At 49.1% G+C, this 5,238-nt stretch overlaps 1 long non-coding RNA gene across 2 annotated transcripts; it reads right to left on the reverse strand.

The window, feature by feature from the left end:
* Positions 1-1,029: 1,029 nt before the first annotated feature.
* On the reverse strand, positions 1,030-4,465 carry LOC116627240. 2 transcript variants are annotated; one of them, XR_004298457.1, is made up of 4 exons: positions 4,138-4,465; positions 2,563-2,679; positions 1,493-1,638; positions 1,030-1,410 (listed from the first exon to the last, which is right to left on the reverse strand). It is a non-coding gene; the product is annotated as an uncharacterized LOC116627240 (long non-coding RNA). The 2 variants fall into 2 exon arrangements; XR_004298456.1 differs by lacking the exon at positions 4,138-4,465 and having other exon boundaries at positions 2,563-2,895.
* Positions 4,466-5,238: the final 773 nt, after the last annotated feature.

The raw sequence follows: 5,238 nt of genomic DNA on the forward strand, positions 1-5,238 counted from the left end.
TAGCATACAAAATTTCTTTTGAAAACCTCCCTTTTTCCTGACCCCCAACTCCCAAGTATATAACCAGCCACCCCTCACAACCCCAGGACAGCAGCTCTTTCTGCCCACACGGTCCTGTCCCTGTGATTTTTAGTAAAACCACCATTTTGCACCAAAGATGTCTCAAGAATTCTTTCTTGGCCGTCGGCTCCGAACCTCACCCCACTGAACCTCACCTATATTCCAAACTGCCTCGTGCACCATGACTACACTTCAGCCCTCTCCACATTTGGCAAATCAGCTCCAGGCGTCTGAGGGCAGTTCTGCGAAGATGAGTCGGAGGTGCTGGCCATTGAAAGTGAAAGCTCCCCAGCCCGAAGGCTACACAGAAATGGCAGAAAGGGATCTGGGCAAACTGTGCCATGATCTGCAGCAGGGTCTTTGCTACATCAAAATTTAAAGGCAAATAGCGTAGAATGAAAAGGCACCACAAGGAAGAGTGAAAGGATAACCAGGACCCGCACCATCCACTAGAGAAGCTGCCCAGAGCGGTCCGACCCTCACCACTGCTTCCTGAATGACACAGTGGGTGACCAGTGGGTGACCAGTGGTGCTCATTCGCCCTTCCCTTAGAGCCTCCTCTAAAGAGAGGGTGGCCTCATCACTTCGCAGTATCGTAAGTCTCCAGCCTTGTTATGATTCTGCCCTGGCTATCAGTTGGGATTCAGTCTCAAATGATATAACAAAGACGTCTGCAGTGGGGAGATGCCTCTTCTGGGATCCAAATGGACTTAACAAAGCAGAGGGTTTCTGCACTCCTGTCTAAGAGACCAGAGAATGGGTCCTGACCCAGGCACCTTCTCTCCTAATGCTTTTTTTTAAAAGATTTTATTTATTTATTTGACAGAGACACAGCAAGAGAGGGAATACAAGCAGGGGGAGTGGGAGAGGGAGAAGCAGGCTTCCCGCTGAGCAGGAAGCTGGATGCGGGGCTCCATCCCAGGACCCTGGGATCACGACCTGAGCCGAAGGCAGACGCTTAACTACTGAGCCACCCAGCCACCCTTCTTAATGCTTTTTCATAAGTGACCCCATGGCCACCTCATGACCCCAGAGGCTCTTCCAGCCCCGACCTTCAGGTCAGGATTCCAGATAGCAGGAAGTCAAGATGAAATGAGAGGGACATGCTCCCTCCCTTGGAAGAAGCCTCTGGAAATTGTACACACCACTTCTGTTTACGTCCTCCTGACCCGAAATTGGTCACAAAGGAGGCTGGGAAATGTTGTCCGTATTCTGGGTGGCCATGTGTCCAACCGAAGTTCTCTACAGAAAGTGGAACAGATCTGGAGGAACACCCAGCAGGTTTGCCATATGACTTGGGTGGGAGGCCTGGGTTCATCACATATGCTCCCCTCTAACCACCTTACAGGGCTGTTGAGAGAATCAAAATAAATTATGCTAGTCATCATGATAGTATTACTTTTGTTAACATGTTTGAGAGCAGAGATGCTACCTGTTTTGTTGCTGCTGGACCCCTGGCACAAGACAGTTCATGGCACAGGAAAGGAGCCCAGTCAATATCCGTTGAATCCAATGCTCGAAACATAAATATTCCTTAGCTGATATAATGCATCGGCACACTTGGACCATTCTCCCCAACTACGTGGAAAAAGTCATTAGTAAATCTCGAGAAGGATTGGAAATGGTGTCAGATGTTGAAATCTATTAGAATTTGTAGCTTGATGTTTTAAAGGGGGAAAAGACATTTTATTATTCTATCCTGCAGAGTCACAGTGGTCAGCCCGTCACCTTTTCTGACATCCAAATTAGAGATCACATTTTCCCTGGACTCGGGAAAATAAAAACTGAGCATTTAAATTAGCTGTCAGCCAGGCAGGACCTCTTCTACACCGCAACACAAATTTGGACACTACTTAGGTAACAATTTGGTAGCATCTATCAAAATTACAAATGCACAGACTTCCTGACTTAATAATGCTAATTCTAGGGATTTATCCTTAGGACATATATGTAAATGACAATTTACAAGGTATTTCCCTGCAGCATTGTTTGTAATAGTAAAAAACTGGAAACAATCTAAATGTCTTTCAACAGGGCGATAGCTAAATAAATTATAGTACATCCATATTATGGAAGGATGCCTTTTTTTTAAGGAAGGAGCTTTTAATACACTGAAAAGAAGTAATGTCCAAGATATTAACTGAAAAAAGCAAGGTGGAGAAAACAGTATGTATAGTCTGTTACCATTTGTATAAATAGAGAATATATATTTATATTTGCTTGGATTGCAGAGAATATCTCTCAAATGACAGAGGTGGTGACTAAGCAAGGGAACTGAGTGGCTAGGGGACAGGGGTGGCAAGCATTTCATAATATTTTTATAACTTTGAACTATGTGAATATATTACCTGTTCAACAAATAAACAAAAATAACAATAACTAATTAGCTTCCTCTCATGCTCTTCAAAGCTCTTCAAAGTATGATTGCCCTCCAGATAAGAGGGAAGACATACTATTGATATTGCAATTATAATATGAAAAAAAAAAAACCAACGGACTCACCTGCAAGTTTGGGGCAGTGACTAAAAGTCCCATCTTGGGGACGCTTTGGAGAAGCTGACTCAGAGCAGGAAGCTCCTTCATCTCTCATTACCTGGGGCTCTGATTGTCCTAGTTTCTCTGTGACCAAGGGGAGCAGGAAAAGTACCATCAGGACACCTGGAGTGCTCAGAGTCCGATGCTGTGCTGCTTGCCTTCGAGGTGGGGGTAACTCTTCATTTAGATGAGGAGAGGCTCCTTGTACCTCTGACCACCCTGGTGAGGGTGTTTGAGAAGAAGGTGTCTTGTAAATATGTGTACTGTTGGTGTGCTGGCCTGTGGGTGTGTGTGTGTGTGTGTGTGTATTTCTGGAATACATAAGAAACTGTAACAGTAGTTACCTCTGGAGACCTGGAGGAAAGAGGTCTGTTGTACCAGGGTAGACTTACTTTTAATCAAATATTCTTTATACTGTTTGAGTATTATTTTAGGCATGTGCTATTTTAGGCATGTACTTATTCAAAACATGTTTTTAAAAAGAGAGAATTCCAGTTTATATGATATGGTTTCTTTTTTTTCTTCTGCCTTCTTCTCCTCCTCTTCCTCCCCCCTTCATCTCCCTCCTTCCCTTCTTCTTCTTTCTCTTCTTCTAGTCAAAACTGTGAATACTGCCTAAATAGAATGGCCTCTTTGCTTAGACCTAGCCTTAGAGCCAACCCAGAAGTGGATGATCTTTTGGGTTGGAAGTGAGGACAGAATAAGGAAACTGAATGTCTAAAAACTCCTGCATCTTCCAAAATCCTGGACCTCGAGTTCTGCCCTGGTCACAGTCCCAGAGGAGGAATGCTCTGTTCACACATTGAACATCGTCCCTTGAGCCAATCCAAGTCTCAGAAGGGTGGGTTCAGTTTCCTCCACATCAGACTGTAGGCAAAGTGGGAACCAGTTCTTCCCACTACATCTGCTGGGAGGGAGGGACTCCTTAGAGGAGAACCTGCTGCTGCAGAGAGCCCAGCAGGGACCAGGAGGGGAGCACCTACCTTGCTTGGTCAGGCAAGAGCCCTGACCCCATGGTCCTCCCACAACAAGAGCACACACAGCAGAAACATGTTTTCAGGGGGTTCTGGTGCTGACCAGCTTTTCAAGGCTGAACAGGCAACCAAGGGGAGGATCTAAAGGGGATGGATTGGTGCAGGTTTCTACTTTTAAAGGGGTCAGGTGAATCTCCTATTGATGTGGAAAGACGTCCAAGAGGGGCTAAGAAATGAAAGCAGCTGGTTACAAAGCCTTATACAGTCTGGAAGGACTTTCACCAAAATCTTTGACAGCGACTTGTTGCAGAGGAATAGGGTTGGACTGCTGGTGATTTTGCCTTCTGTATTATTTCAAAGTTATTTTTGTTTGTTTTACAATGGGCATGCATTTTTTAAAGTGTGTACTAAATTTTATTTAACAGAGGTCAAGGGGCTAAGAGTGAGGACCATGTAAATGGCTGGGGCAGTGTTGTGGCATCTCCAGGAAATAGCCTTGTCAGCCCCAGCCAGGGTGTGTGTCTGGGACTGGAAGACTCAAGGACCTTGAGGAAGAAGAGGCACATACCTGAGGACGAGCCCCCAAAAGATCTAGAGCAATGCTTCTCAAACTCGAATGTGCTGCGCATGACCTGGGAAGCTTGGTTCATGGAGCCTCTGTCTCACAAGGTCTGGATGGGCCTAAGACTCTGGATTTCCACCAAGCGCCGCTGTAAATGCTGATTCCGCGGGTCCTCAGGCCCGGCAGGTGTCATTTCAGTGAGATGGGAAAATCAAAAACAAGATTCACATATACATAACCGGAGGGGAAGGAGAAAGCAGAAGGGAAGAGGAGAGGCTAACAGAAGCGATGGAAAAGAGCATAAAGGAAAAAAGGAAGAAGAGAAGCAGAACGTGCCCAGCTCCTGTCTTTCCACCGCGTTCTTCAAACCCCAGAGGGAGGCCGCGCGCGCGGTGCAGGGGGCCGGGGCCGTGCCTGGGCACTGTCGCGGGTCCCCACCCGGAGGAAGGTGCGGGCCGCGGGCCCAGCGTGGTGGCCAGTTTGAGGCGTGGGCCACGCGGCGGCGCGTCCCGGCTCCCCGCGCGCTCGGGAGCCGCGCGCAGCTGGGGGCTCGGGTCCGGGAGCCCGGGTTGGGGAGTCCCCCGCCGGCCGTGCGTTCGGGCTGAGCCGGAGGAGGGCGCCGGGCGTCGGAAGGACCTGCCCCGATCCTCGGCGGCGCCAGCGCCCAGGTCCCGGGACCCTGCCGCACCTGTCGCGAGCGCTTCTCCCTTCTCGCGGGGCCCGGTGCGGCCCGAAGCCCGCGGGCAGAGGCCTGGGCCCATCTCCCGCCCCACACTTCCCGAGCTGACCTGTTTGCCTGGGGTCGAGGGAGGGGGTGTCTGCCGCCCCACCCCCCATAGAGCCAGGAGTGAGCCGCACGGTCCTCATCCGGCAGTTTTGAACCTGGTTTACTGAGGGGGGAAACTTGCACCTCTGACGCTATTGTTATCGTAGTCTTCTGTGGTGTGTGGAAACTCCACTCAGACTCTTCGGGTCACTGTCTTATCTGTGGCCCTGACTTCGGTTTATTGAGCTCTCTGGGACCTGTCCCTGCTCCGGGCCCCAGAGATGCAAAGCAAGTTCCGGCACCATGAAGACCCTCCAGGGGCTCCCCAGCGGGGAGGGAGC

This window comes from Phoca vitulina, unplaced genomic scaffold (assembly GCF_004348235.1).
Source record: "Phoca vitulina isolate PV1807 unplaced genomic scaffold, GSC_HSeal_1.0 scaffold95, whole genome shotgun sequence".
Taxonomy (NCBI): Eukaryota; Metazoa; Chordata; class Mammalia; order Carnivora; family Phocidae; genus Phoca; species Phoca vitulina.